Source organism: Lonchura striata, chromosome 2, assembly GCF_050655825.1.
Source record: "Lonchura striata isolate lonStrDom1 chromosome 2, ASM5065582v1, whole genome shotgun sequence".
Classification (NCBI taxonomy): Eukaryota; Metazoa; Chordata; class Aves; order Passeriformes; family Estrildidae; genus Lonchura; species Lonchura striata.
In genome coordinates, this window is record NC_140704.1 from 114,107,305 (window position 1) to 114,122,500 (window position 15,196).

At 39.7% G+C, this 15,196-nt stretch overlaps 1 protein-coding gene across 1 annotated transcript in view; it reads right to left on the bottom strand.

Moving 5' to 3' along the window:
- Positions 1-6,920: 6,920 nt before the first annotated feature.
- CCDC178 (coiled-coil domain containing 178) overlaps positions 6,921-15,196 on the bottom strand; it is a 35,350-nt gene continuing 27,074 nt past the window's right edge. The window contains exon 2 of the mRNA XM_085572064.1: positions 6,921-15,196. This exon is cut by the window's right edge and continues 2,586 nt beyond it. The gene's annotated coding sequence lies outside the window, so the exon portion shown is untranslated.

The window sequence follows — 15,196 nt, forward strand, 5'->3', positions numbered from 1 at the left end:
TGTACAACACGTTGTATTATTTCGCTCTTTTAGCCTTGTAAGTGCACGGAGGATCTTTGCCTGTGGTTCTACTGAGCCCAGAGGGAAACCTGAGATGCTGCAACCTCCAAGCAGCACCTGAGATTTACAAGAGTGAAGTAATTCACTCTAGCCAGAACAAGAGCATTTACTGCTAAGGTGACACAGAAGCAAACACAGCCTTTGTTTGGTATTTCACATTTGTTTGCTATTTTACAGTAGATCAACTAGTCATGGCAGTATCCCCTCCTGCCTGACAGTGGTGAAAACACTCTGGGGCAGAGAAGGGCTGCAGAAAAGCAGCATTTTGTCCCTCACACCTCAACTCTCTCCTGCAGTGAGGTAATCAGGGGAGCAGATGATCAGCATAGTATGGTTTCCAGTCTAATTGTCAGGAAAGTGAAGAGCTCAGCCCATGCTACACTGCAGCACATTCAGCGTGTCCTGCAGCCACCATCAGTGCTGCACAAAGAGGAGGGCAGTAGTCAGTCCTTCTAATTCCTTAGCCTCAGTGACATATTTAATCCCATTCATAGCTAAGGGCTGCAGTATTTTTGCCTGATAGGAACATCCTGGAGCTGCAGGAGAGTAGTGAGGTGCCTTTGTGCCATGATGCTGCTGTGCCCTGGGGCTCTGAGAGACAAATAGCATAGTGTGTTCAGGAGCTTTCTCAAGCTCAGCACATGCACACACATTTCAGTGCACCAACAGAGACGCATCCTGAAACTCAGGGAAATGCACATTGCCTTTTGCCTGGTGCCCTTGGCTGCCTGGGAGCTGAGGCTGAGCAGAACAGAGCAGCTCCTCAGCACAAGGGCCACTGCCGCTGTCCATCCTTAAAGTGGGGAAACCAACACTGATTATGTGCTCTCACCTCACAAACCTGAGGAGGATAGGACAGATATGGCACTTTGCTGCATGCTGTGTTGTTGTCCCTCCTTGTTGGCAAGGGTTTCTCCTGCATTTGAAACCAGAGAAACAAAAAGCAGCAGAAAAACAAGTTCTTGCAGCTTCTTGTCTGTGCTGGAAGACACCTTCACTGGGTTGAACCTTTGAGTTATATCTCAAGTTCTGCATAAGCCAGCCTTTAGATCAACAGTTCTTTGACCTTTCTAGCAATTTTCTAATCCAAGGGTCTGCATTTTCTGAACAGTCACTGAACCCACTCCAAGGATAATCAGGGCTTTTTTCAGGTGCATACCTGCTACTCTCCAGAAGACTTTTTCCTCTGCAGAGTTTAGCACTTACATCCTCATGCTGGGAGCAAGGCATCTGCCCCTCATCTAATCTCATAACTATTCATAGCATCTATCACAAAACTGCGAATTGAACAAATTTCACCAGCATTAAGAACATAGGATTCTCAGGAAATTTAAAATTTTTGATCAGATTTTAACAAAAGACCATTCAGTTAGTGCAATTTCATTACAGAACGGTAGTCTTCACTCAAATATCAATAGACTGGCTTTATAATAACTTCTTTAAGCAATGCCCCTAAATAGTGTGAATATTTCTTAATTAAAACACATGGAATGGGCAAAATAATGCATATTTCTAAGTCAAGCACTTTGAAGTGCTAATTTGAAGTCATAACCTATTATTATGTGTGTCTTGGTCAAACCAGTCTTTATTAATATATATATTTAAATTTTTTTACTGTAATTTCTAATTACTATGAAACAATATTTAAAACCTCTAGTAGATAATATTTCTAAAAATATTTTAGGGGTACAAATACTTTGTAAGTTATTTTTGCATGTGCTATCTTGGATATAACAATATGGTCAGGGCAATATCACCACTATAATAATTGTGGTATAGCCATAAGCCAGTTACTGACTTTTAAAGGCAGTGAATGTCAAGAATGACCTTTTAGCACTTCTAGTTTTAAGGACTTCCTATGACCTGAGATAACTGAATTCCAGGACTGAAATTAGAGGATTTTTATGGAACAACTTGGTTGCTACCATATCTTGACTCTGCAAAACTATAAGTATGTGCTCAGCTGTAAATCCACAAGTGTCATTGTCTTTAATGGCACCATTTGTGTGTCTAAAAATCAATCATGTATACACGTGCAGAATTGGAATCACAATAACAGAAAACAGAGGCAATGATTAATTACCCAATTGAAAGCTGTTCACAAATACCATGTCTGACAACTCTATAAATCCATTGAAATCTCTGTTAACAATAAATGATCAAAGCCTAATGCTAAGGGTATAGCCTAATTGGTAGGACAAGAAGTGGTAAATTCCAAAGGTAGTAATGAAAATGATATTTAAATGTTGAGAAAAGTCTTTCTGGAAACAAAAGCAGTGAAATGGGCTCACAAATTGTTCAAGTAAATTATGAAGTTGCCGTCAGTCCATAATTTTAAAGGAATTTTAAAGAAGAGGCTGAGAAAATGTTCCAGTTCTTTTTTTTTTTTTTCTAGTTTTACTCCTGCATCTTGTAGCAGAGGAGCAAGCAAGGTGATCTCTGCAATTGTGCTCCTACAGACCTGGTCTGTGTGTAGAAAAGGACCTTGATCTAGCAAACTGAGGGGGAGCTGGACATCATCAACACATGGATAGCACTAGGGTCTTAGAGGGACTGTGCCATCTTCTGCTGCTCATGTAATAATCATCCAGTGTATAACCAGTATAAATCCACGATATATATTTATCCAATATATACTACAAAAAGTACTTCTAGCCTGTGAGGCAAAGATCCCCAGTATGCTTAAATCCAGCACAAGTGTTACGATCTGGGCAGCTTGTCCTGGGCCTTCAACTATGCTAGGAAAGAAGCATACTGTCCTTTCTGCATATTGCTCCCTGAGATCTGCATGGACATCCATGTTTTTAATATATTTATTTAAGACTTTGCTGGACTGCTGTATTTCTGTCCCAGGGAATCAGTGCAGATGGTGCAAATTATTTCTTTCTGCATCTTCATCCCACGCAAAGTCATTCTATAAGGCAGAATGCATGTAAGGTATGGACCTTGTTGAGGAAGCTTGCAAGACAATGAGAGGGGACAGTGAAAGGTTGCTTGGCTAAGCAGGAACACACTGAAGCAACTTCAGATAAATGTGAAAATAGCACGCTTGCTGTATGTTTACATTGTTTACTCTTTCCTTGTGCAATCTAATTTTACTGACAGCTGCGCTCTATCACATGGTTTCAAATATATACTTTATGCTCTATTTATAGTTATTATTTATAGTTGAAAGAATTAACTCGATTTAGCTGCTTAGGGTCTGTTTTTCCCCCCTCCTTTATTCTCTAGCCCCTCACCTCACCCTTGTGAATTAGTATGACCTGGGTGCCGTGTGAGGGCAGCAAGTGTGCCCAACAGGTTAAAGCCTAAACTGTGCCCCAGCCAGCATGACAGTCTTTTGGAGGTGCAGAGAAGACTATTTCAGCTAAGGAGTAAGCAAAATAATAAGCAAGTAAGGAGATTTTGGGCTCATTTTCAGGCAGCAATTTTAACTGCACTATCCTGAAATCTCCTGCAGGTCCTCTGCTTTCATTGCAGCCTCCTTTGCCTTTGCTTTCTTTCTTCTTCTTTCAGATACCATCTAGAAATACCTCAGATGATCTCTTGTTCATCTCTCCTGGCCAAATAATTTTTTCTTTCAATCCTTCACACATCTCTATGCCAGATCCCTCATACTGTCTGCTTTTCTGATGTCTCCTTCAGGATAGCTAGCCACCAGTTCAAGGCTCAGATGACAAAAGCAGAGATCTTATTTTTTTCCTTCAAATGTCTCCCTGCTTGCTCTGCTTTTTAGATACACCATCACCAAGATGTTGGTCACTGTGGCCTGGGCCAGCTTTGACTTAAGTCTTTTTATATGTGCCAATGCCATACCAAAACCTCTGTTCATGTAATTTTCTCAAAATTTCTGCCTTCCAAAAAATACTATAATGTCCTATGTGTTCTCAGCCCTGTGAGATGTTGATTGCTCCCTGGCCCATCCACAGAGCTCCCATCCACCCAGCTGCCACATCCAAGCAAGCACTACCTCACTTTTCCTGTTGCTATTCTTTAAAAGTGGGAAGAGCACTATCCCAACATCAGCAGAGTCACTTCTTTGTTTTCTTTAAGTTCTGGGTTTTTTTTCCCCTCTCAGGTACCTATAAAAATTGGCACCAGTTCTATAGCTGCTGTGCTGAGCACTCTGCTGTGCCTTTATCTGCAAGTGCCCCTCTATGCATCCTCCAGCCATGTGCTGCCTCTCTCTTCTTGGCTTACAGGCTCTCTGGGCTCTGATTCACTTGTAGCTCTGTGTTGGGCAGCATCTAACAGTGTGGGTTCAGCACATACATAGCCTGTAGGGCTGCCAGCACTGCTAAGATCTGATGGAAATGTATGAAGTAAGTAGCAATGTATGCTTCTGCAAAGTAGTGTTCCTGACACTACTATCTTGATCATCTTACGGTTTAATAAGCTGCATAAATGCCTTGTAACAGCTACTTGTAGCAAGAACAAAAATTCTTCAGTGCCCTGTGTTAGGGACCTAAACCAGAGAAGGAGGTGTTCAACAACTGCTGCTACTAACTTCTTTTACATTGGTTTTGTTCTCTTACAAGAGGAAACCTGAAGCCATGGATGAGCTGAGGACATCACCATGCAGGTTCGTGTGATGTTTCTGACTGTGCTGTGCATGACATTTCTTCTGTAACAGTGCCACTGTGTGCTGACATGGAATTTTGGATATCCCTGTTTGCACAGAGATTTCATGGTCAAATTACCCCAGGAGATAGAAATATGTGTAAATGAGAATGTGATTTCCAAACTTTTTGCAACTAAAGTTTATGGATGGTCTTCAAATCTTTAATAATTTTGTAAGGAAGGAAGCAGAAAGCATTTTTCATGCTTTAGTCAGAAATGTGCCAGATTGCTGTTTATCTGTGATCTTCCCAGCATCTATGAAATTTGAAGCCTGGATTGATGCATATTTAGGTCTTGGAATCAGCAATTTCAGTTTGATGCCACTTTCTCATCAAGTGTAGGGTTTGGTGTACGTCTCCAGATGGCCTATACAAATGCTCTGCCGTACTTCACTCACTTTTTGAATGTCAAGCATCTCTGGGATTCAGCATATCACCAATTAGCATCTTATATCCATTTGATAGAAATGATTCCTCATTATTTCATACATTTTTTTTCTTTAATAATATTCGCACACTGAATTTTCCTTCTGATAAGAGAAAGGAAGATAACTCTAAGGTCAGGGACTGTTTGTAAAACACTTTTTCTTCTGTGCTATCCTGAGTTTTTGCTTGTTTAAGCTAGTGTTTATCTCTGTGTTGAAGCTCTCTCAGTGATGGGCAGTCATATTTTAAGCTTAAAAAGCACTGAGCAAACACTCAGCACTTTTTAATTTTATTATTAGACATTATTAACAGTATTCTACACCCAGGCCCTCTCACCCAAGAAGCAATGAAGTGCAGGATACAAGAAACTTAAGATTGCTCCAAACCCCCTACTGTCACTGATTGCTTCTCTGAAATCCACATTCACCCACAGTCTCTGAAACACTTAGAGCTGCCATTTCTCTCCAGGCTGTTCTGAAATACACCTTTATACATGTTTGAAGAGATACCTTTACCAGCCTGCTTTGCCCACAGTAGACACTTGGCTTCCACATGTCCCTTAAAGCATGTACCTGCACCCCTCCACATGATGCTGGATAAAAGAACCACAACTACAAACACAATGAAGCAGATGTGACTCTAAATACTGCAGTGCCAGAGCCTTTCAGCTACATGTTTTCAAACCACAGATGCACATGGCAGAAACCAGCTTTTGTTTAGAAGCCCAAACTGTTCACATCATCACCCAAATTCAGAAATGAATGCTTCCAGGGAAAATCTATGAGCAAGACTTGCCCCAGAGCTGGCAACGTTGGTGACATTGCAGTCTAAATCCTCACTATGTGGGCAAGTTACACTTACCCTCAAAACTTCATCCAGCTCCATGGATGAATAGGGGTAATTAATAAGGTATTCTCCTCTATGGATGGCACTATTTAGTTCTTTTTTGCATATGTGTATGGACATCAGATCTTTGTAAAGGTGTAAAGGAGGAAGCCAAAGAGGGCTGCAAGGGTGAGAGGGTGGAACGCTTCCTGGGGACAAAGAGTGCCTGCAAGTCCCCAGGAATTCTCAGACTTAAGCCTGCTCTGCATTAGCTTGGTGAAGAGTATGCAGACACCTATGCATGCAGATACAAGTGGAAAGGGAATGAGGCTGCTTGCTTGTATTTTTAATATGTAAATATTTGCATGATAGTAATAAAAGCAACGGTCACTTTTCAAAAATAGAAATGTGTAGGTGTATTTTCTCTGTACACCATTTTTCCAGTCTGTCTCTCATGGTGAGGATGGCTGAACTTGTGTGTCCTCTGGTCACAGCACACAAAACAGGTCAGGCAGGCCAGCAGCTGCAGGGGGGAACTGCAGCATATTCAGAAGAGCTGGGACTGTTCAATGCCTCCCACAAGCAGTGTCTGCAAAACTGAGGGGAAACCTCCAGTGGCCCTGTGCTCAAACCCAGACCCCAGCCTGGGCTGATGCTTGTGGCATTCTAAAATCAGGTTCACAAGTCAACTTGCTCCTACCCCATGAATGCAGGGCAACAGCAGCATTTGCTCTGTCTGCAAAACCATGGGGTATGATGTCATTCAAGAGAGAGAGATGTATCCACCAGGATTTTACAGCTGAGGTCCTCTCCCTCTGACCCCCTCTCTGCGAACCTCAGGTGGCCTCTGAGTGCTGGTGGCACCTCAGCACGCTCTGCTTTCAGTGCACGTGTATGTGGGTGCCTGCAGCACATGCATGGAGGCACAGCCGCCAGCTGCAGTGGTGTAAAACAGCAGAGGCTCAGTGATGCTCTGCTGAGATGCTCGCTCTGCATACCTGTTCTATCAGCAAATGTACCCACAGGGACATGGAGCAAAAGCTGCTGGAGAGAGATGCAAAGGGAATGGGGACACTGGAGGTGGCACTATGAGGCAACAGAGCCCAGTCTTCATAAATTTTTCCACTTGTTTTTGTTTTGTTTTGAAGCAAGCACGTCATGGGCAGACATAGAAAATAAAATATGTCCCCGCATTCAGCTTCTCAGGTAAAAAACGTAAAATGTATGCAAGCAGTTTTTTAAAATGCATATTATGTTTCTGATAGACCAGAATTGCTGGAGCAGATCAGATCTCTCAGTTAAATATGCATTCATACATTTTAAAAAAATGTATAATATTGACTACATCAGATGTAATGGCTCCTGTAGAGTCATTACAGTGCACAGTGCAGGCTCTTTATTTGGTATTGTATCAATTTGTAGGGTGGACTGTCATAGTGGTAATACAGATGTATGTTAATAACAGTATGGAAGCAGAGAAAATGCTGCATGCCAGTAGCTGGATTTTAATTCCAGAATTTTAGCCTGTTAAAAATACATCCAAGCTTAAATCCTCCCTCCTCTCTGCCCAGTGAGCAGGGTCTGAAGCATGGTCCTATGCTGGTGTTATGTGTGGGTCTCCAGCACACAGCTGAGGGCAGGTACACACTGGGTGTACAATAGGGAGTTGTAATGCAGGGTGGAAGAGAGGGAATTTGGCCTGAAAAGATCAGGTGGTTCATGTCTTCATTGGCAAATGAAGGCTACAACACAGGATGTATGAAAAGATCATAAAATGGCTTGATTTGTGTTTGCTTTGACATGAGATAAAAATGTCTAATGTAATTTCAGTTAAAGTATGAAGGGGAAAATATGTTTACTGAGCTCAGATACAATATTGCATGTCTTGAGCGTGTGAACAATTTTTACAATCAATTTATAAATACTTAAAAAACTGTTTTTCTGAAGAAAAACAAACAGCTAAAGAGAAATAAACAGCATCCCTGCAATAATTCTGTAACTTCATACTGATGTAACCCAACAGCTCACAGAAGAAACCCTCCATGTAAAGGAAACCAGAGAAACTATAATGATTTTCAGATACAGTTGACAAGAGACCATTTAGTAAACTTTTATTTTTTTTAACTAACAGTATGCAGGGATGTTGTATTCTAGGCTGCTACTAATAATCTCATCAGAATGCAAAAGCAGTGACTGTGTTATAAAATCAATGATCTGTTATATTCTGCAAGAATTTACAAAAGCCTAATGTCATTTACTACACCATGAGAACCATACTTGGATTAAAAAAACAAAAACCCCAACAAAAAACAGAATTAAAAAAAAATTATTACAGCAGATGAAAAAAAACCTGCTTGCTAATGCCAAGTTTTAAAGATATGATACATCTTAGGGTTAAAAAAACATATATTCTGAGTGCAGGAAAGGGAAAGGCATTTATGTTTGGGAAAGTGTCAGAAAACAAGTCCATCTGAACCCCACTCACATCACAGCTTTGCTGTGGCTGGTCAGTCTCCATCACCCTGCAGTGGCAACTGGCTTTGTGCCATAGGCTCAGGCCCTGGGGAGTTCTGCACAAGAAGGTTTAGGGTGGGGGGGTTGGGTGTTGTTTCCTAACAGTTTTGACAGAAGAATGAATGCAACATTGCTAGAAATAGGTTTTCAAATAATTGCAAAGGAAGGACTTTTTTTTTTTTGTTGTTTTTTTTATTTGGTACAGAATAAATGAAGCAAAACCTAGACAGACCCAAGACCTTGCCATGCACTGCACACATCATCATCATCATAATGGTTATTTCTTTTCACCAGCAATAAGATGTGTTTTGCAAACATAAACTAATTAAGCCCCACAACCTTGGAAATGAGTCTGTAATTTCCTATAAAAGGGGAAACTTAAGTGAAGGCCAGATTGTGACACACTTACTAAGTACAAGTGCTCCACAAGTAGCTCCATTGACTTCCTCGAGACCCTTTTTGGTGTAATGTGCAGTGCAATGAGAGGTATCACAGCCTGGTGTTAAATGCTTTGCCTGGAGGCACTCAGTGAGTCAGAGCAGGGCAGCACCAGGTTCCAGGACCCAATTCCATCACTCCCAGGGTTGTAAATTGTACCAAAGCTGATTGGAGCTGTGAGCCTACACCCAATGGGACCAAAAGGCCTCTCATGACTCCCACCTGTGAGCCTTGGTCTCAATCCCTCAGTCCAGGCTGGAAGAAATGAAACTAAACTGCAAAGAGCTTCTTGGAAACAGCCTGTGATGAGTTGTGCCACTTTGGAAAATTGGGTTTGCCTCTCACCCCGGTGACTATCTGTGTTAAAGGTTAAAATCAGTCATGACATAAAAAGCAAGCCCTTTCTTTGGCAAATGGAAAAGCAGAGGACTTTTGCCTGGAAAAGGATTGAAGAGGAGAGGCAGCCGGGCTGCTAGGGGGGGCTCAGCCTCAGAGCAGCTGGGGATGGGGCTCTGGGTTGGCACCCAGCAGGTGATGAGACTACTGCACAGCCCCCGGGCACTTGGGGGAAGCCATCTCCACTGTAAAAGGGAGGTTGCACCCTCTACGATAAAGAGACAGGTTCTACAATTACAGGGCATAGAATAATGAGAAATGAATGGATGATCTGTTCCTGAATCATGGTTTGAATCACGTGCTTTGGAAATTTGAAAGACAGGCCCACATAGCACAGTAAGGACTTAATATCACACTAAGGAATTGCTCCTTGGGAGTAGTAAACACTGAGTGCCACAGGTCTCCTCTTAGAAATAGCTCCTAAGCAAGACAGCGAATGCTGCAGCAATGCAGTAGGTGAGGAAAAGGAAAGCAATCCTGGAATTCCCAAGCTTCTGTGTTTGACATTGGCTCTTCAAGACTGTTCTAAGTATAATTTTCCATGTAGCAGTATGCAGAGATTGGTATTTCAGGTGAAGCATCTCTGGAGAGATGACAGCCTATCTTACAAAGATGGAATAAAGGTTTTACATTTTCAGACTTGCACATTCTGGACATGCTGAGGTGTTGTGCACCTCTGCCAGCAGTGGCAGCTCATCCTTTGAGATCCCGATTAATTTTGCTGAATTTTGTATGGACTCTTAAGACTGAGCAAAGAAAAAAAATATTTGCATCTTATCCTAAGCTTTCAATGCAACCATGTCATGTGTAAGAGAATGCATTTAATATTGGTTAGAGTCTCTTTGGTGGTAATAGAGAATAGATTCAGACTTTATGCAAATGGACTAACAAAACCAGGGACAAATACATTTGTATATCAAAAATCAAAGGAAGAAGTCCACATACATTATTCAAGAGGTCCTACCTATTTCAGTCTAGAGTTTTGGGTTCATTTTGGGGTTTTTTAAATGAAAAAATATGTGGAGTTTTCTTTTACAGAACAGTGTGTAAGTTTGGTTTACATTTCTTTCCATGTTGGAGGCCAATATGACAATAAATGAAAAAATCAGAGCACCAGCATCTCTTAAAGGCTTTTTTTCTAAAACCTTCTGAGACAGGCATGTCCTAATGTCCCTTTTCTCCCTCCTCTGCTATTGCTATTTTCATTTGCTGACAAGCCCGACATTAAACATTTGCTTGAATTTTCATATCGATAGTACGTTATATTGCCATTACTGAACAGTTTGGGGCTTTGTGGCTAGCTACCATGACAATAGATGCACAGCCTGGAACCAGTTTTAGTTAATTAGAGTCAATCAATCCAAACTTTGCTAACTTACTCATGTGAAACAATAGTATAATGAACCAAAGTCTGCGAGATGATTGGGAAACACAAATTATTGCACCCTGATAAATTAAATGTGACTATTGCAAAATCTTCCTTCTAAATGAATACTCAGAGAGAGAATGTATGGGTGAATAAGCATAATTTAAAATAAAGAAAAAAATTAAAGAAGCTGTTATAACCCCACTTCAATGTTTTCATTTTTCTTTAAAAGAAATGGAAAACCGGATTGCCGTATATACAAGACCAAATGGGTATAACATTTTTAAGATTAAAATTTTTACAAAAAGTAGTCCTGTAAAATTGACTCCTCATCATTTGCAAGCTAAATTTCACAACACACGTGGTGTCTAAAGAAGTTTAATCATTCTGTTTCTTTTGTCCTTCACAACTGCTTATTTTTCAAAGCTATTTGCTAAATGTTTGCTTGACCTTGACAAGGCAAAGCTCTGAACCTTTACAAGCTGGTATACTGCTGTCAGACAGCCTTTCCTCACAGACAAAAAGATTTTTGCTCCTCTTTTAGGGTAGCAAATATTTCCCTAATGCTCAGAATTCAACTTGTGCACCAAAGGACAACTCACCTTCCCCAGATGTTTTCTCTTGATTTTCTAAAAGTGGTTTTTTTTAGAATAAAAGGATCCAGTTGATACAAGGAGCACCAGGAAGGCATTTAAACTTTTGTATTAAGATTGCATTTTGGGTAGTGAACTGGCCTATAATAAGCTACTCAAATGATTTATGGCTTTCAGAGGGTCTTAATTTTGTCCAGTGTGCCTCTTATATTTTTTATTCACAATATGTCCATCACATGTGCTGCAATGTACAAGAAAAATGACAAACAACTGAGGCCCTGTCCTAAAGAGAACAGTATGTAGACACGCAGTAGATGAAATATGCTACATACATGGACCAGCTGAGCCCCAAAGGAGTCTCAGAATTAAGGCCCATAGGATTGAAGAAGTGGGTTTAAATAAAAGGGAGAGAAATTCTTGGTTTCACAAACCAGAACAAGATTTGAAAATCTGGATGCATCAACCAAGGTATTTCCTGTAAATATTTAGTATTATTTGTTTGATCAAATGGCCCTCTCTAGAAGGAGCAAATTATTTCTATATGTTGATATAGTGGCACAGGTTTGAGGGGGAGACATTTATATAGGGCAGAATTTTATTTATTCTAAAGAAAAATTTCAGATCTTGAGACCTATGGGATGGAAAAGTTTGTACTCAAGACTGCAGTTTTTTTCCCAGATGCCTCCCAGACAATCAGTACTCACGGTTATGAATATTTGTGTTGCTCAAACACCTGTATTGCTCACAGGTGTGTTAGATAAGAAAAGCTGAGATATTTTCTGTCCCCTTACAGACATAATCACATTTTCCCCGTCATGTGTATTTGTGTATTATTTTTCATGAACTATGCTAAAGTTTTACATTGTTTCAACCATACAAGGGCATATTAAGAGCTATTACAGAGTAATAAATCTGATGGAAATTTCCCCTCCTACCTAACATTTTAATGTAACATAAATTCTACTTCCTGTGCTGAGGTTAATATGAATTAAGTTTTGGAAGATAAAAGTCTGGGTGTTGTGTACACATTGCTCATGTCTAGGCTGCACTTATACCAGCAGTTCTAGATAGGTTTTTCAGGAAAATAAAAAAGAACTGAATCATTTAGTACTTTGTAAACTGGGCATTTGGCTAAAAGAAAAATTCTGAGATACCACTTTTACATATCACAGTTGGATTCCTAAAGCTAAGGCCTGTGATCTGTTAACAACAAATTCAATCAAAACCATCTGACAGACATTTCTAAAGAAGTTTAAAAGATCTAAAATTATAGCTTTCTCTGTCCTGCAGTGAAGGGGTCAAGAAAACTAGTAAAATAAAAATAGTAAGGGTAATAGAGAAAATTCATTAACACTTGAAAAAAAATTACAGTACAGATTTTTCACAAATTTTCCTAGAAGTACTTTTCTACAGTAATTAAACTCTACTTCATCTTCCACATTCTGAATTTTCTTTCCAACATTTGATTGCAAACACACCTGAAATACTGCTTTTTTATATAAAGGAATTAAAGAAACCCTTATCTAGTATGTTCAGTAGATGCACAGTCCTGATTTCAGGTAAACAGAACTTTTTGTGTTTGTTCTACCATGACTATGTACTAGTGAGCCATGGCAGTTTCATAAAGCAAACTTCTGCTATTACAAGTATTGTGGAGAATTTCAAACAGAAACAAAAGACTAAGGTACATGGAAGTCATAGCAAATGAAATACAGTGTTGCCTCATTAAGTAAGTCTGGGAAGGTGGATCTCAGTGCTCAGGTCAGATTTTTTGTTAAGGTCCTAAAGAAGGGTTCTTTAACTCCTGGAATTCAAGGTTTGATTTAATATACAAAATGAGTCTAGAAAACGCTGTTTTGTACATATATTTAGGGAACTCACTGCTTTGAATATCTCTTGGATAGGAACTCATCTGAATCCAGTTACCTTCACTGTTATGCCTCTGACTGAATAACCCACAACATGAGCTTGCAAATTTAATTCTCCCATAGAAAAATGATGGGAAATTAAACCATCCATTTTTCTCTAGCTTTCTGTATTCTTCATTCTCACATTACTGCTTGGCATTAAGATCCTTTTTTCTTCCCTCCACAACCCTTTCTGTTTTGTTTTAAAACACAGAAACCATGATACAGAGGGAGAATTATTGCAGTTTTCCCAGATGGGGACAACCACAAGTGCCTATCAATATCCTAACACTGCTGTGCTCTTTATATATGGCTTTTTCCTTACCCCTCATTGACATGACCATGTCCTTTTGCAGTTACTTAATAACTGTGAAGTTTTTGCTGATAGCATGCTGTTCACAAAATAGGTTTCTCAACCTTAAATATACAATAGAAATACCCTTTGTTTACTTTACACTAGTCATACCAGTGAACACAATTCATATTTGCATCTAAATTTCTATGCAGATGAAAAGTTTAGTTACCCTCTAGCAATGTACACTAGGAATGGGACCAATGATTATGCACAATTATACCACTGTTAATGACCGTAACTAGGAAATGGGTGAACCAGTTTTATTTTCTATAAATCACACTGGTTCCTCTCTCACCTTCTTCTTTTCCCTGTCAAAAATCCCTGTATAATGCAGTTTAGATCCACATGACTGCAACAGGGAGTCTAACTGGTAAGTAATTCTTCCATCTTGTGCTACCTGTGTCCTTTCCTAAATAATTATCACCCAGTGAAATAAAGGGAGCTTACTGTATTTCCTAAAGTTCACTGAGGGGTCTGATCTAAATTCATTTAAATTAATAATGATTATCTGAGGATAACTATTGTCTTGGTAACTTCAACCAAAAAATTAATCTAAAATTCTGCCATAGGCTTCTCAGAAATCTGTGGAGAATTGAGACAATCATTTCTGAATTTAGAATCAACCTTTGAGATTAAGCTGTGTCTATTTTTCTTTTGTCTTTACCAATACAGACTGAACACTTGATCAAAATTACAACCAGCTTTCTTGCATTGATAAACTGTCATATCAAAGGAAGAAATGCCTTGTATTTTCAAAGCTCTTGCTTATTTCTTCAGTCTTTGCCAGTGGTTTGCTAGCATGAACATGGCAGGTCAGATTAGCAATATTCATAGCCAGAATGAGGAGGAAGGTGGGGAATGAAGCTGCAGTTCCTCTCACAGGTCCTAGTAAGATAAAGTAGCTGAAATCTGTCCACGTGAGCCACTGCACTCAATTCCCACTGACACTGCTGTGGGAACCCTGTGGTTATTTCATCCCTGGCACTGACTCCTGGCTTTTCCAGTCTTTATTTCTTACAGCGGAGCTTTTTAATTTCATCCTTACCAGTGCTGAGGTAGTGCTCAGGTGTATAAAGCCCTACTCAAAACCATGCCACTGGGTTTCCTCAGACTAATACATAGGATGTACAGAGGAGGGCTCCAAGAATGTTAAGCTCAGAGCACTGCCCGAGGGCTGGACACACCATATCCTCACCTCCTTTAGAAGAAGGAAACATGAATATGTTCATGATACCACGGTATGTTGTAGTGGGAAACTCCGAGGGTTGAATGCACCCTGATGGGGCATTAGGAAAAACCAGCATGATGACAGAAAATATTTATAAGTTCCCAGTGCTTCTTCACTGATTTTCACATATCTCTGGTGCCAAAGTTCTCAAGTCTTCTAGCTGTTAAATAATAAATTCTGAAACAAATTTATGTATATGGTAAACAGCCCTAAGGAAGGATGTATGCTGAATAAAACTCATAAGATTTTACTTATTTCCATATCTAACCAAAAAGTATTTTAATGCACATGTTTTATCCCTGAAGAATTGCAGCTATCATATATTTTCAGAAGTTAGGGAGCCTTTTTTGGGGAATATTGTTTCAATATATTACAAAATATAAAGAATATTTGCAAAAAACATTGAACCAAAAAATGTTAAATGAGTATCCATAAATATAAGAGCACAAAGTAGTCATTTCATGCTCTA